This window comes from Trachemys scripta, chromosome 2 (assembly GCF_013100865.1).
Source record: "Trachemys scripta elegans isolate TJP31775 chromosome 2, CAS_Tse_1.0, whole genome shotgun sequence".
NCBI lineage: Eukaryota > Metazoa > Chordata > Testudines > Emydidae > Trachemys > Trachemys scripta.
The window spans coordinates 77,692,618-77,707,958 of record NC_048299.1 but is presented as its reverse complement, the minus strand read 5'-3'; the positions used below and the strand labels follow the sequence as shown (position 1 = coordinate 77,707,958).

The 15,341-nt window shown below is 45.4% G+C and overlaps 1 protein-coding gene across 2 annotated transcripts in view; it reads left to right on the top strand.

The window, feature by feature from the left end:
- The first annotated feature begins 1,937 nt into the window (after positions 1 to 1,937).
- Positions 1,938 to 15,341, top strand: part of LOC117872471 (C-C chemokine receptor type 5-like) — a 36,389-nt gene continuing 22,985 nt past the window's right edge. Inside the window, exon 1 of one of the 2 annotated variants that reach the window (XM_034760953.1) lies at positions 1,938 to 2,068. The gene's annotated coding sequence lies outside the window, so the exon portion shown is untranslated. The remainder of the gene's footprint in view (positions 2,069 to 15,341) is intronic. The other variant, XM_034760950.1, reaches the window with a different exon arrangement.

Here is a 15,341-nt window from a genome sequence, read left to right as displayed (position 1 = left end):
TCCACAGTATTGGCTCGATTCTTAACCATCTACCTGCAATGTGCGTTAAAATGATCATTTGACATGTATCAACTTGTGATATCTTCTCTCTACATGAATTTCTGGCTATGCAACTTTGATGTATATTCGAGTTAGGTGTCACTAGCATTGCAACTCTTGTCACTGGCGGATGTGTTTCATTATGGTTGAGTTATTGCTTATCAAAACTGTGGACTGGGTCATCTTGCCCCACGTCGCAAATTGAAAAAAAAAATCGCTAAAATATTATTTATTTTGCAGTAAATAAAAGATTTGACATATTAATAAATTCTCAGAAATGTAGAGAAATGAATTATAATTCATATTCCCTCCGTACGTCAAAAGCTTCACTAAAATCAAGATATATCTGCCCACTGCTTCCCCCCCATTCATTAGGCCATTAACCATGTCAGAGAAGAAAATTAGGTTGGCTTGGCATAATCTGTTCTTGATAAATCAATGCTGGCTATTATTCATCATCTTATTATCCTCTAGGAATTTACAGATAGTTTAATAATTTGTTCTAGTATGTTGCCAGGTATCAAGGTTAGGCTGACTGGTCTGTAGTTCCCTGGGACCTCTTTGTTCTTCTTTTTAAAGATAGACATTATGTTTGCCCTTCTCCAGCCCTTTGGGACCTCCTGGTTCTCCACGAGCTCACAAAAATAATCGCTACTGGTATGTTTGATTATGGTAAGGGGGTTTATTATATGGCTACATGGGGTTAACTCAAGAAGAGTCTGATTGCACCAGGCAGCAAAGAGTACCATGGCTTCAGATAGCATCCATTTACCAACACCTAAGGGACAATGCAAGAGCCATTCGCCTTGATGCTGTGGCTCCTGCCTCTGCTTAGCTCACCACTGGCCTAGTTCTTTAAGGGAAGAGAACCTGTGAACAGTGGAGAACAAAGAGCCTATCTAGATTTGAAAGGAGAGAGCATTAAGGGAGAAAGACTGACCTCCAGAGATTAGGGTGCATCTAACATGGGTCAAGTGGCTGAGAGCTCTGCTGGCACAGCACTAAGGACCTGCTCTGCATGCCAGGCCCTCCATGTGCCAAAACTGCAGTAGCTGAGGCTCCCGCTCCTCTTGGCACTGGGGACCAGGAAGCAGGATGGGCAGACCCTAGGCTCACGAGCAGGGAGGGGTAAGGAACAGGGACCGGGATGGGGGAGGCAGGAACTCCTGAGTGGGGATGGTAGAGGATTTGATATGGAACTAGTTGAGAGACAATGAATATGCAGCCCCTAGTGGTATTTTTTCAATTTCACGTTGGGCTTGTCTACGCTTGAAATGCTACAACTGCAGCACTGCAGCTGTGCCACTGTAGTGCTTCAGTATAGACACTACTTATGCTGAGGGGAAGGGTTCTCCCATCAGTGTAGGTAATCCACTTCCCCAAGAGACGGTAGCTAGGTCAACAGAAGAATTGTGCCATTGATCTAGCACTGTCTACATGGGAACTTAGGTCGGCTTGACTACACCGCACAGCAGTGTGGTTTTTTTCACACCCCTGAGCCAACCTAATTTCCTATTGTAGACAAGCTGCCATCACCAAATATTTCAAATTATTTTTGAATATGCTACAAAAGTGCTTAGTACAGTCAAAAATAGTTGACACAATTTTGTGCACCTAAGCCTGACCCAACTCCCAATAAAGTTAATGGGAAGACCCCATTCCCATTAATGGAACTAGGTCCTGATCCTGCAAACAGAGGTTCTAGTTCAGACTGTGCCCAGGTGGAGTGAAGTCAGTAGGAGTCCATACAGAGTCTGCACCAGTGAATCTATAGGACTGAGGACCTAAGCACTCAGTTCTGCATTTGACATGCATTCTGAAAATTCAGCAATCTAACGTTTCCATTAAGTTCTAAGTGGAACTGCTACTGAAAGTCCATTTTTAGAAAAAGAAGAACTGCTCCTTCTAATTCTTGCAAAACTTCTGACAGGCAGCAGTTTCCGAGCTTCTGAAGATATAGACAGGGCTTATCACCCTATGGTTCATGAGAACAAAGACAGTTATCGTCCATAAGAAGCTTGGTAAATCAGTGAGTATCTCATCTTTCTTGTCTATCTTTCATATTTTATAAATATATACATATAAATGCATTAAGTGGAAAGATACCGTAAATTATTAAGAATTTGCAATAATGATGGTGTAATTAAGCAAGGGACAAAGCCTTTCTGAACCATTCAAGCGGGAAACCAGGAAGGAAACAAAATGGGGATTGAGCTAGTTGGGAATGCAGTGGAATGAGATGCTGCCCAAAGCCTTAAGGACAAACAGGAGCAGGCTTGTTGAAAATGTCTGACAAACATTATATTAAAAACAATTCTGGATTTTAGTTCCAAAACTGCTTCAGGAAAACATTAGTTTGTAAACAGTTTCATATAAGAATATGAAAATGTTAAACATAAAATGCTTCATATCTAATCCAGTGGGTTTCAGATTTATTGCGGGCTCTGGGCTGAGCTCACAACATCTATTATTGACAGGTTTCAGAGTAGCAGCCGTGTTAGTCTGTATCCGCAAAAAGAACAGGAGTACTTGTGGCACCTTAGTTATTTGTTAGTCTCTAAGGTGCCACAAAACATCTATTATTGTTAATTCGGATTTATATGAGTGAGTCCACATGCACTGTGTGGAAACTGTACCATTAAAGGCTCTCTTCTGTTTAGAAAGAATTAAAAGCTGTGGCAGGAGTGGTCCAGAAAAACTGCACTGGCTCTTGTAATATAAGCACTTGGTAGAAGCCCTGCTTTCAAATAATATGCAATTCCATTGTAATTGAGCAGTAGTACTTATATAGGATAGAACAGTGATTCTCAACCTCTTCCATACTCAGGCCCCCTTTCCCCCATTTAGCAATATGGGAAGGGCAGGGTGGTCATAACCCTCTGATACTTGGCAGTGACTCCGAGGTTGAGAATCTCTGGTATAGAGCATTATCCTCTGTGTTTATATTTAACTCCACCCCGCAAGGGTTGTGACTGCAGGAACTGTTAAAGTCTGTGGCTTGTTTGAATTGATCTGACCTGATTTTCTTTGAAGCAGACATATGGTAGAAAGTAGAATCTAGTTATTAAAGCCCAGGACTGGACACTGTAGCTCCAAATCCTATTACCACTTTTGTCACAGACTTGATTGTGATCTTGAGGAATTCACATAATCTCTTTGCGTCTCAATTTCTCTTACTCACCGTGCTATAGTGAAACAATGTTTGTACAGCACTTTCATAGCCTCCTATGGAAATTGCTATAGAAACGCTAAGTATTGTATCTAGGGCTTTGCTAAATATATTGAGAACATAGGACATTTTGACTCAAACTATGAATTTTTGAAAAGTCAGTTACAGACACAATCTCGGCTATACGTGGAATTAATATTGATATGCTGATAGTTTGAGATCCCTTTTTTGAATGAGGAACTATGATTAAAGGGAGAACATGATCTTTTTGATTTTAAATTGATTATATGTTGTCAAGGCTGATTCCCCATTCTGGCACTTTGAGTGCAGAAAGTGGGGGCCAGCAAGGATTCTAAAAATTAATACTGGCCACTCCAGGCTTGGATTAAACTCCCAAGGTTACAGCTTTTGTCTGACCTTGGATGGGTAGATAATGCCACCACCCAATTGCAAAAAACCCCTTTTAGAGAACAGGAAGGCGCACTTGGGAATTCCTTCCTGTGGGGTACCCTCAAGCCTTTTCACCCCCTCTGGGGAAGAGCTGAGAAAGAAAAACAAAGGAAATCAGCTGTTGCCACCAGCTAATTAACAACATATGCACAAACCTCTTAGAGACACAAAAATCCAATCTCGTTCTTAAAAAAGGTAAATTTAATTAAAAACAAAAAGAAAATACATTTGGAATTTAGGCTTTTTGCTAAATTTAAAAAAAAAACAAGTGCAAGGATTAAGCAACAAGATAGCTCTCTTGAGGTCCAGCTTAAAGGTTAGAAGCAAAACAAAAGCACCTGGGGTTAGCACAAAGGAATCCACAAGCCATAAAGAAATAAAAGAAATAACCCTAATCGCGTCTTCCTAGACATTTCCTGATCTACTTACATATCTGGGGTTTCAAATGAGGAGTTTCTAGGTATGATCTGATGATTTTTCATACTTGGCTCAAAGCTTTTTACAGCATAGTTCCAGCTCTGTCTCCCCTCTCCGGGAGAACAACCACAGACCGACAAAAGGGGAGTCTTGTTTCATTTTAAAAAGTTCTAGCCTTCCAATTGGCTCTTTTGGCCAGGTGCCCACTCACTTCCTTTTACCTATGCATGCAGTCAGAGTTTTTAACCCTTTACAGGCAAAACAAGTAGAGAACAGCTACCAAGAGGGATTTTATAGCTAACTGCCTGTTTGGGTCCATAAAAGGGAGCTACCCCCCAACACACTTCATTTATCACACGCCCCCCAAATCACAGACAGTGCTGGCCAGCCTGGTTCAGATCAGGTCCACATCAGCTGGGATTTCTTCCTGGGGGTTTAGGAAACAGAGTTAATAAGATACATGCACCTCTAATTTTATTACTAATTACATGAAGAACCAAACAGTATTATTCACATTTCAAGGACTACAATAACTTAGAATACAGGACATTTTTACCTGGCTTATTCTGGGAAACCTTCCCCGGAAAGTGCATCAGCCACTTTGTTAGAGGCTCCTGAAATGTGTTGTATTTCAAAATCAAAGTTTTGAAGAGCTAAACTTCACCAAAGATGTTTTTTGATAGTCTCTTTGACTGTGTGAAGCCACTTTAGTGCAGCATGATCAGTCTGCAGGTGGAAACGCCATCCCCAAATGTATGGGCGTAGCTTCTCGAGAGCATACACAATGGCGTAACGTTCTTTTTCTGAGACTGACCAGTGGCTTTCCCTCTCAGAAAGTTTTTTGCCGAGAAACTCGACAGGATGGAATTGTTGATCTGGTCTTTCCTGCATTAAAACTGCTCCTACACCACACTCGGATGCATCTGTGGTTACGACGAACAGTTGGTCTAAGTCTGGGGTTAAGCTGGTTAAAGGCTTTTTGATACTTTTCAGTCCACTGAACTGCATTTGGCTGTTTTTTCCTGGTTAGGTCTGTCAGTGGGGTGGCAATCTGGCTGTAGTGTGGTACAAATCGTCAGTAATACCCGGCCAAGCCCAAGAAGGATTCTTTGACTTCTTCTTTGACTTAGGGACAGGCCAATTTTGGTTAGCATTTACTTTAGCCTGTAAGAGGTTGATAGTTCCTTGACCCACCTGGTGCCCAAGGTACGTTACCCTGTTTAGGCCTATTTGACATTTTTTGGCCTTAACAGTTAGTCCTGCTTCCCTTATGTGCTGGAAGACAGCTTGGAGGTGTTCCAGGTGTTCTGCCGATGAATCTGAGAATATAGCCACATTGTCAAGATAGGCGACTGCAAATTCCCCAAATCCAGCCAAAAGGTTATCTACCAGTCTCTGGAAGGTGGTGGGTGCATTTCGCAGTCCAAAAGGGAGCACATTATTTCATACAGCCCTACATGGTGATGAAGGCTGACCTTTCCTTGGCTGGGTCATCTAGCGGCACTTGCCAGTACCCCTTAGTTAAGTCTATGGTGGAGATGAACTGGGCATGTCCCAGTTTCTCCAATAGCTTATGTGTGCAAGGCCTTGGATAGTTTTCTGGGCGAGTTACAGCATTTAGCTTACGGTAGTCCACGCAAAAGCGGATTTCCCCATCGTGTTTGGGAACCAGAACCACTGGAGAGGCCCATGCATTCTCAGAGGGGCAGATTACATCTGTAACATGTCCTTGATCTCCCTTTCTATTGCGGTTTTGTCTTGAGGAGCCATCCAGTAGGGTTGGGCTCTAATTGGGCAAGCATCACCTGTGTCAATGGAGTGGTACACCCGTTCTGTCTTTCCTGGGGTGGCTGAAAACATTGGCGCGAAGCTGGTGCACAGCTCCCGAATTTGCTGTCGCTGCTTACGCCAAAGGCCACTCAGCGTCGTCTCTTTCCTGGGCTGTAAATTGGAGAACCTTGATTTCTCAGGAATAAAAGGGCTTTAGAGAGTTAACATGGTATACTTTAGGTTTTAGGGTAGGGTTTGGGAACACTATGAGGTAATTAACTGCTCCCAGGCGTTCTCGGACCATAAATAGTCCCTCCCATGACGCTTCCATCTTATTGGCCTGGAGCCCTTTCAGGACCATGACTTTGTCACCTACTTTGAAGGAATGCTCTCTGACATGTTTATCACACCAGGCCTTTTACTCTTGTTGAGCATCCTGTAGGTTTTCTCGAGCAACGGCTAAAGAGTCCTAGACGGTGTTTTGCAGGTTGGTTACAGAGTCCAAAATGTTAGTTCCTGGAGAAGATGTAACCCCCTCCCATTGCTGATTTACCAGCTGTAATGGCTGCTTAACTTTGTGGCCATAAATGAGTTCAAAGGGTGAAAACCCCAAACTGGGATGTGGTACAGCCCTGTAGGCAAAGAGCAACTGCTGCAACAGTAGGTCCCAGTCATTGGAGTACTCATTCATGAATTTACATATCATGGCCCCCAAAGTCCCATTAAACTTCTCCACTAGGCCATTCGTTTGATGGTGGTAAGGGGTGGCAACCAAGTGGCTTACCCAATGAGCTTCCCAAAGACGTTTCGTGGTCCCTGTCAGGAAGTTAGTTCCCAAATCCATAAGGATGTCAGAGAGCCAACCTACCCTGGCAAAAATGTCTGCTAATGCCTGGCTCACGCTTTTAGCCCTGGTGTTGCTTAGAACTACTGCTTCCAGCCATCGGGTGGCAAAATCCATGAAGGTCAGTATGTACAGCTTTCCTCTGGGTGCCTTTTTAGGGAAAAGACCCAGAATATCCGCAGTTAAACGCTGAAATGGAACCTCAATTACGGAGAGTGGCTGGAGAGGGGCCTTGACCTGGTCTTGGGGCTTTTCCACCCTCTGGCACACCTCACAAGACCGGACATAGGTAAAAACGTCCTTGCCCATTCCCTCCCAGTGGAATGACTTCCACAAATGGTCTTTGGTCCTATTCACCCCAGCATGGCCACTAGGGTGATCGTGGGCTAAGCTCAAGAGCTTTTCCCTATACTTAGTTGGAACTACCGTCTCTGAGGATCAGTCCTCCTTTTGCCCACCAGAAACGGTTTCCTTGTATAAGAGTCCTCCTTCTACAACAAACCTGGACCTATTGGAAGAGCTGAGGCGGTGGGTCGCTCTGTGCTGCTGTCGAAGCTCCCTTGAGACTTTCATCTGCTTCCTGCTCAGCCTGGAACTTCTCCCTTGATGATGGAGACATTAGTTCCTTGCTGGATTATGGATTTGGGCTTGGTCACACAGGAAGCAATGCAGATGATGGGGTAGTCTTCATCGATTGTGAACCGCTTTCTGCTGGTGCATTAGGTTGTATTTCAGGCTCCAGTTGAGCTTCTTGTGCTGGTTTAGCTGCTGCTGCAAGTTCGGGCTCTGTAGCGCCCTTTGGTGCTGGCTCCCCTAACTCTGGTGGGGTTGCAAGCACGGGCTCTGGTGCTGACTGCTCCACCCGTTCTGATGCTTGGGCTGGTTTTGGCTGGGCCCCAGGAAAAGAAGCGGTTCAAGGACACGCTGAAGACCTCTTTGAAGTCCTTCGAGATCAACACCGCCACATGGGAAACCTTCACACTGAACCGTCCAGCATGGCGCAGCCTCGTTCACACAGGCAGTAATACCTCTGAGGCGAGGCGTATTGCTGAGGCTGAAAAAAAGTGTGAGCTGCGCAAGTCCAGAGCTGCTCGTACATCATCGACAGTGCCATTACATGTCTGCCTGACGTGTGACAGGATGTTCTACGCCCGAATCGGACTGATCAGTCATCTTCAAATGCACAGAGCCCGGTCACTGAAAGAATGAGTTGTTGACGTCTTCATCAATAACGATGGACGAACATCATTTGTGAGACACCTGGGCCTGAAGGTTCTCGGTTGGACCCTGGGGTGATGAGTTGCAGTCAGCTAGTGCTTTTGGGGAAGTTGGCCTTTACATGCTCCAGCTCATTACATCTGAAGCATCGCCCAGCTGACTGTGGGCTGGGGCAAGGTGGGTGGTTGGAGAGTAGGGTGGTGGGACAAGAAGGCATCTGGGGTTTCCTTGGCTGTGAGGAGGGCTCCTCCTTGCAAGGTGGGGCCTTGGGCTGACTCCGATGACGGGGTGTCATCTCGGGTTGCCCCTTCTGGTATCTGCACCAACTGCTACTAGCTTTATTCTTCTCCGGCACCTCCACCTATTTGGTTCCAATCTTCCCCACCTCAATTACAGTTTTGGGCTTCCCATCTAGGATGTACCATTCTATTTCCTCAGGAACATGCTCTAAGAACTGCTCCATTTTTATTAGGATAGACAGATCTTCCAGAGACTTTACATTTGCTCCTGATATCCAGGCATCCCAATTTTTTACAATGTGGTAGGCATGTTGGGAAAATGCCACGTCTGGTTTCCACCTTAGGGCTCTGAACCGCCGATGGGCATGCTCGGGTATTAGCCCCATCCTAATTCTGGCCTTTTGTTTAAAAAGTTTGTACTTGTTCATGTGTTCTTTAGGCATTTCAGCTGCCACCTCTGCTAAGGGTCCACTGAATTGTGGCCTCAGGTCCACCATATACTGGTCTGGAGGGAGGTTATACCTAAGTCAGGCCTTTTCAAATTTTTCTAAGAAGGCCTCTGTATCATCGCCTACCTTGTATGTGGAGAATTTTTTTGAATGGGGAGCAGTACCTGGAGGACTGTTAGAACTGATTGATCCAGCTTAGCCTTTTCCAGCTCTAAGCGCTTCAGCTCCACTTCCAAGCTTTTTGCCTCTCTCCTCTCCTCTGCTTGCACCTCCAAGTGCTTCTCCTCTTTCCTCTCCTCTGCTTCTGCCTCCAATCACTTCATCTTTAGGAAGAAATTCCTTTCTGCCTCAGTTAGAACTCAGCCAGAGTTAAAGACATCCCTCCATCCTGGCACAAGGATCTTGGGTGGGGGAGGGCTGACCTTTCCTTTCTGGGAAGTCTCTGGTCCCCATCCCCTCCTTGCATTTCTGTCATGGAGCTGCATGTTTGGGCTTGATTTGGGTCTGTCTTCTTTGTGGCGTGCCGCTTTGGGAAGACTGGTTGCTTTAGGGTTTCGGTGGACTCAGCTTTTTTTTTTTTGCTCTGCCGGCAGGCACCCCCCACCATGTTTCCCGATATTTTCTTCCCTTCATCTGGTCACCCTAACTGTGCTGCCCTACTCTAGCCTAGCTATTTCGTTGCCATGAAAACTGCCTGTTGGACTCCCTGGCTTGGCAGGCTGAACCCTTTTCGTGCCAGTTCCTCCTCAGGAAGAAAAGAAAAGAAAAGAAAAGAAAAGAAAAGAAAAGAAAAGAAAACCTCCCTGGCTTTGCAGGCTGCCAAAAGCAAAAATGTGTCCTTTTAAAATCCTGAGGTCTGTGCTTCTGGTTCAAAATGATCCCAACGCTCTGACACCATGTCAAGACTGAATCCGCACTCTGGCACTTCGAGTGCAGAAAGTGGGGGCCCGCAAAGATTCTAAAAATTAATACTGGCTCTGGGTCATGTCCTTACTAACTTCAATTTTCTCATCTTACCGTCTCCAACTTATCTTTTACTCATGCTAACAAATTCAATTCCCCATGCTCCTCTACTCTTAGCCTAACTTAAACAAAACCTAATTTCTACTTATTTCTTAACCTAACATGCTCTGTAGGGAACACCTACCAGACCTCATCCAAATCACCAGGCACATGACCAATACAGCTGAAATCAAAGAACCCTGACACCTATTAAAGTGGGGCCTCCAATTGTTTTACCTGCTTATACATTGGAAAGGGGAAGCCTTGTGTTTGGACTCTGGAAAGGAAAACTTTAGGCTTCATTTTTGTTCTGTGAGCTGTTCTCGCTGCTGATGAGGGAAACTCCACCCTCTGATACGTCACTGTTGTCTTGTAGTTTTGCAACATTTATTCTGATGGCTGTGAGGAGGCTTTGACTCAATCCCCTTTTGGGATCATTTCAAACACAGCGTGCTCATTGAGCAATGGTCTGTTATGACATAACTGAATGAGTCAGGGCTGCAATTCTGAGTCCCTCTTGCTTGAAGGGTCCCTAAATGCACAATTTAGGAAATATCAGCTAGGCATACCAGCACCCAGACATACCAGCACCAGTCCATAAACTTGTCAAGCTCAATCTTAAAACAAGTTAGGTTTTTTGCCCCCACTGCTCCCATTGGAAGGCTGTTCCAGAATTTCACTCCTCTGATGGTTAGAAACCTTTATCTAATTTCAAGCCTAAACTTGTTGATGGCCAGTTTATAGTCATTTGTTCTTGTGTCATCATTGGTGCTTAACTTAAATAACTCCTCTCCCAGCCTAGTATTTAGCCCTCTGATGTATTTATAGAGAGCAATCATATCTCCCTTCAGCCTTCATTTGATTAGGCTAAACAAGCCACGCTCTATGAGACTCCTCTCATAAGGTTTTCCACAATCTCTGATTATCCTAGTATCCCTTTTCTGCACCTGTTCTAGTTTGAATTGATCTTTCTTAAACATGGGAGACCAGAATTGGACGCAGTGTTCCAGATGAGATCTCACTAGTGCCTTGTATAACGGTAGTAACACCTCCTTATCTCTACTGGAAATACCTTGCCTGGTGCATTCTAGGATTGCATTAGCCTTTTTTAACAACCACACCATGTTGCGGCTCATAGTCATCTTATGATCTACCAATACACTCAGGACTTTCTCCTCCACTCTGGCTTTCAACAGACACGTCCCCAATTTATAGCAAAAATTCTTGTTGTTAGTCCCTAAGTGCATGACCTTGCACTTTGCACTTCTGATTTTCATCCCATTTCTATTACTCCAGTTTTCAAGGTCCTTCAGATCTTGTATGATATTTCGGTCCGCTTCCATATTGGCTCTACCTCCCAACATGGTTTCATCCACAAATGTTATTAGCACACTCCCACTTTTTGTGTCAAGGTCATTCATGAAAATATTAAATAAGATTGGTCCCAAGACCTATCCCTGAGGAACTCCACTAGTAACCTCCCTCCAGCCTGACAGTTCACCTTTCAGAATTACCCATTGTAGACTCCCCTTTAATCAGTTTCTTATCCACCTTTCAATTCTCATATTAATCCCCATCTTCTCCAATTTCACTAATAATTCCCCATGTGGAACTGTATCAAATGCCTTACTGAAATCCAGGTAGATTAGATCTACTGCATTTCCTTTGTCTAAAAATATCAGTTATCTTCTCAAAGAAAGAGATCAGGTTGGTCTGGCATGATCTACCTTTTCTAAAACCATGTTGTATTTTATCCCAATTACCATTTACCTCTATGTCCTTATGTGCTTTCTCTTTCAAAATGTGTTCCAAGATCATGCATACAACTGAGTTCAAACTAACGGGCATCTAGTTTCCTGCGTCACTTTTTTTCCCCTTTCTTAAAAATAGGTACTATATTAACAATTCTCCAGACATAGGGTACGACCCCTGAGTTTAGAGATTCATTAAAAATGCTTGCTATTGGGCTTGCAATGTCATGTGCCAGTTCCTTTAATATTCTTAGATGGAGATTATTCGGGGCCCCTGATTTGGTCCCACTAAGCTGTTTGAGTTTGATTTCCATGTTGAATGTGGTAATTTCTGCTTTCATATTCTTTTCCCATTAGCCACCCTGCCAGTACCCCTAAATTCCTCTGTACCTTTTTTAAGAACTGAGGCAAAGTGTTTGTTTAGGTATTGGGCCATGCCTAGATTATCTTTAATCTCACCCCATCCTCAGGGTTTAGCAGTCCCATTTCTTCTTTTCTTGTTTTATTTTTATTTATATGGTTATAGAACCTTTTACTACACCTCTACCCCGATATAACGCTGTTCTCGGGAGCCAAAAAATCTTACCGTGTTATAGGTGAAACCGCATTATATTGAACTTGCTTTGATCCGCCAGAGCGTGCAGCCCCAGCCCCACAGAGCGCTGCTTTACCACGTTATATCCGAATTTGTGTTATATCGGGTTGCGTTATATCGGGGTAGAGATGTATTGTTTTAATTCTCTTTGCAAGGTCCAACTCTGCTTGGCTTTTGGCAGTTCTCACTTTTTCCTTACATTTTTTTACCTTTAAGATCCATCCTCCTTGCTGATCCATCCCACTTTCCATTCCTTGTAGGCTTTCTGCTTTCTCTTAATAATCTGTTTGAGATGCTTGCTCATCGAGCTTCATCTGCAACCCTTTGCTATGAATTTTTGACCCTTGCTTGGGATGCAAGCTTCAAATAGCTTCTGCAACTTTAACTTAAAGTAATTCCAAGCCTCCTCCACATTGAGATCCTAGAGTTTTTCAGTCCAGCTCACTTCCCAAACTAATTCCCTTAATTTTTAAAGTTTGCCCTTTTGAAATCAAGGGCCTCAGATGCAGACCTATTTTTGTTTAGTTTAGTTTAAACTGAATTAGCTCATGATCACCCGAACCAAGGCTGTCCTCTACAACCAGTTCTTCTATGAGGTCCTTGGTACTTACCAATACTAAATCTAAAATGGCATCTCCTCTTGTTGGTTCAGTGACTATTTGATGAAGAGATCTCTCAGCTATCATATCTAGGAATATCTGGGCCCTACCATTATTAGTAGCACTTGTCCACTAATATATATCTGGGCAATTAAAGTCTCCCATAATCATACAATTCCCAGTAGTATTTATTTCATTAAAAATATTAAAGAGGTGTGTATCCATATACAAAATTGGAACCTCGGGGTCTGTAGCAGGCCCTAAGCACTATCCCAGCAGAGCCTCTCTTACCTTTCTTCCCCAAAGTGATTTTGACCCAAACAAATTCTGTTTTATCCATTCCATCAGTTCTAATTTCTTGTGTTCCCTCTAATTTTTCCCACACATGTGCAGAATGAAATTTTTATGTGCATCAATATGGGGGTGATGCATGACACACCTCCATATTGGTGCTCATAACAAAATTCATGTGGCGGGTGTGGGGCCGAGGTATTTGGAGTGTGGGAGGGGGCTCAGGGCTGGGGCAGAGTGTTAGGGTGCAGGGGGTGAGGACTCCGACTGGGGGTGTGGGCTCTGGGGTGGGGCAGAGGGTTGGAGTGCAGGGGGTTGTAAGCTCTGAGGTGGGGTCAGGGATGAGGGGTTTGGGTTGCAGGTTGCCCCGGGGCTACAGTGAGGAGAGGACTCCCGCCATCTCTCTCTTCCTGCAGCAGCACCTGAGCTGGTGGAGAGAGGTGCCTCTCCCCCGGCTGCAGCAGGTCCGGGGCTGGGCTGGGTTGGAGCCAGGGGAGGGGCGCCTCTCCCCCGCCGCAGCAGGTCCAGGGTTGGGCTGGGTTGGAGCCAGGGGAGGGGCGCCTCTTCCCCGCCGTGGCAGGCCTGGGGCTGGGGGAGAGGCATCTCTCCCACCGCAGCCCTGAGAGTCTGCGCGGCGCTTAATAGGCTACTGCACGGCCATGCAGCTTATAGGGAACTTAGTACTCCACCACCTTTATTTCTGTCGCTCCTGAAAATACATACCCTTCAATACACCTCTACCCCGATATAACGCGGTCCTCAGGAGCCAAAAAATCCCTACTGCGTTATATGGGGAACCACATTATATCGGGGTATCAGGGGCAGGGCTCCAGCAGTGATTTAAAGAGCCCGGGGCTCCTGCTTGGGGAGCCCCAGGCCCTTTAAATCGCCACCCGAGCCCCGCTGCTGTAACTGTGGGGTAGCGGCGGCAGGGCTCCGATGGTGATTTAAGGGCCCGGGGCTCCCTGAAGCAGTCAGAGCTCCGAGCCCTTTAAACCGGGGCTCCTGCAGCGGGGCTGTCATAACTATAAAGGGAAGGGTAACAGCCCTCCTGTGTACAGTACTATAAAATCCCTCCTGGCCAGAGACTCCAAAATCCTTTTACCTGTAAAGGGTTAAGAAGCTCAGGTAACCTGGCTGACACCTGACCCAAAGGACCACTAAGGGGACAAGATACTTTCAAATCTTGGTGGGGGGAAGGCTTTTGTTTGTGCTCTTTGTTTTGGGGGTTGTTCATTCTTGGGACTGAGAGGGACCAGACATCAATCCAGGCTCTCCACATCTTTCTGAACAAGTCTCTCATATTTCAAACTTGTAAGTAAACAGCCAGGCAAGGCATGTTAGTTTTTATCTTTGTTTTCTCAACTTGTAAATGTACCTTTTTGCTAGAGTGTTTATCTTTGAACCTAAGGCTAGAGGGGATTCCTCTGGGCTCTTTAAGTTTGATTACCCTGTAAAGTTATTTTCCATCCTGATTTTACAGAGATGATTTTTACCTTTTTCTTTGATTAAAAGCCTTCTTTTTAAGAACCGGATTGATTTTTCCTTGTTTTTAGATCCAAGGGGTTTGGATCTGTATTCACCAGGGAATTGGTGAAGAGTCTCTCAAGGCTACCCAGGGAAGGGAATTAGCACATTTGGGAGTGGTGGCAGCGGACCAGATCTAAGCTGGTAGTTAAGCTTAGAAGTTTTCATGCAGGCCCCCACATCTGTACCCTAAAGTTCAGAGTGGGGAAGCACCCTTGACAGGGGCTCAGGCAGTGATTTAAAGGGCTTGGGGCTCCCCGCAGTGGCTGCAGCCCAGGGCACTTAAATCAGTGCTGGGGCCCTGCTGCCGCTACCCCGGGGCTCCGGCAGCGGGGTTCGGGCGGCGATTTAAAGGGCTCAGAGCTCTGGCCGCTGCAGAGAGCCCCGGGGGAATGGCGGCAGGGCTCCAGTGGTGATTTAAAGAGCCCCTGGCTCCAGCTACTGCAGGGAGCCCCGGGCCCTTTAAATCGCCACCCGAGCTTCGCTGCCGGAGCCCGGGGGTTACCGTGTTGTATGCGAACCCATGTTATATCAGATCGCATTATATCGGGTTAGAGGTGTACTTGTACTCTAGTCATGACTATTATTCCACCATGTTTCTGTTATCCCTATAATATCTGGTTTCACTTCCTGTACCAGTAGTTCTAGTTCCTCCATTTTGTTACCCAAACTCTCTGCATTGCTATACAGATATCTTAGTTGTTTCTGCTCAGCTTTGCCCAGATTCATCTCCTGTTTAGGTACAGTCTTTCTACGGCCAGTATCACCTACGTCAGGGGTTCTCAACCTTTTTCTTGCTGAGGCCACTCTCAACATGCTATAAAAACTTCAGGGCCCAGTGGGGGTGGGGAGGAAACTTGGGGCTCCGGGCTGTGGGGGGACCCTTGGGCATAGGCATAGTTTTACTTCTATCTGGGGGAGGGGGGCAAGGGCTGGCAGTGCTCGACCCAGCTCCGCACAGTGGGGTCCAGAGAGGGAGCA